Source organism: Elephantulus edwardii, unplaced genomic scaffold, assembly GCF_000299155.1.
Source record: "Elephantulus edwardii isolate Elephantulus edwardi_28Jun2011 unplaced genomic scaffold, EleEdw1.0 scaffold00011, whole genome shotgun sequence".
Taxonomy (NCBI): domain Eukaryota; kingdom Metazoa; phylum Chordata; class Mammalia; order Macroscelidea; family Macroscelididae; genus Elephantulus; species Elephantulus edwardii.
The window spans coordinates 31,117,128-31,118,786 of NW_006399761.1; positions in this window are offsets into that span (position 1 = coordinate 31,117,128).

Genomic DNA, 1,659 nt, shown 5'->3' on the forward strand with positions numbered 1-1,659 from the left:
CAGTATTTATTGGGAACACGTGTAATATATGTAATTATACACCTCATTCAATTATTAGGTATATAATTAAGGGAGCACTGATGATCTCTATTGTACAATGTGACTAAGGACGACAGAAGAAGAAGTAATGCCTTTGAGTTGGAGTTCTGGAGAAGAGTATTAAACATACCATGGACTTGCCAAGACAACAAACAAGTCTGTTCTAGAGAGGGCAAAACCGGATTGCCCCTTGGAGACAAGGGTTGTGAAGCTCTGTATCACGTACTTTGAGCATGTTGCCAGGAGAGATCACTTCTTGGAGAACGGCATAATGCTTGGAAGGGTGGAGGGTCAGCACAGGAGAAGATCCTAGATGCTCTGTGGCAATGGGGTTAGTTGTGCAAGAGACAGTGAGTTTAGCTCAAGATAAGAAAAAGTTCATAGGGTTGCTATGACTTGTAATCAACTTGACAGCTTGACGGCACATTACAACAACAGTTCATTAGTGCCTGGAACAGTGGCTTTATGCATTTCTTTTCCTTTTCACCGCATCCAATTTTCCTGGATTCATACTTCATACATTCTATGTTCTAATTATTACTGGATATTTGTGGCTGTTTCTCCTCACTTTGAGTCTTGTCGCATTGTCAAATGAAGGTCCTTTATTTTGGATGAAAGCTTTACTCTCTCCAAGTGATTATATTGGTATATTAATTTGTGATTGGTATACATTTAAGTAAATCTATAGCTAATCGAATTTGTTCTTCAGTTCTCTCAGCTTGAGAAATGTTCAGCAGGTTCCTCTATTTTTATTCTCCAACTCCAACTCTTTGCACAATCCATTGTAACAGTTTGTTTTGTCTCCTTAAACTGCCCTTTGATATTTTCAGTTTATCTATTTTACTTTGACATTTCCTCCCTTTCTTTGGGCTTCTCCACACTCTAATGCAATTTTCAGAGTCTCTAATGAGATCCATTTTAGTCTGTTCTTTCTCTTCTGCCTTTGTAATAACCTTTTGCTCATGACCTTTTGCTTCATGGGTGATTTCGATGTCATCCTATAATTCATCATGTCTTCAAACCTATTCTGGAGATGGGTTTTCAATTTAGATGGGATTTAAGGTCATATTTTGGTTCTCATGAATTTGTTTTAATATTCTTCAGCTTCAATTTTAACTTGTACATGAGTAATTGATGGTCTGTCCCACAGTCAGCCCCTGGTCTGGTTTTAATACTAATTTTGAGCTTCTTTTGCCAACAATTCTTTCCACAGATGTTGGCAATCTGATTCCTGATTCCATGAGAAGATGTCTATGGGTAAAGTCACCTTTTAAAAAAAAAATAGGTATTTCAAGGAATACATTCTTGAAAGTTAAAAAAAAAAACCACCATAAACCATTCAATGTCGAGCCTCATTTCTGTCACCAAGACTGTACTTTCCAACCACCATTCCTTCTTTATTGTTCCAACTTTTGCATTCCAGTCACCAATGATTACTAACACATCTTGATTGCATGTTTAGTCATTTTGGACTGCAAAAGTTGGTAGAAATCCTCAATTTCCTCCTCCTTGGCTTTAGTTATTGATGAGTATATTTGAATAATAGTGGTATTAACTAGTTTTCCTTGTGTACATCATAGTGTTGGACTTAAGGATATATTTCTTTTTTTAATTATTATT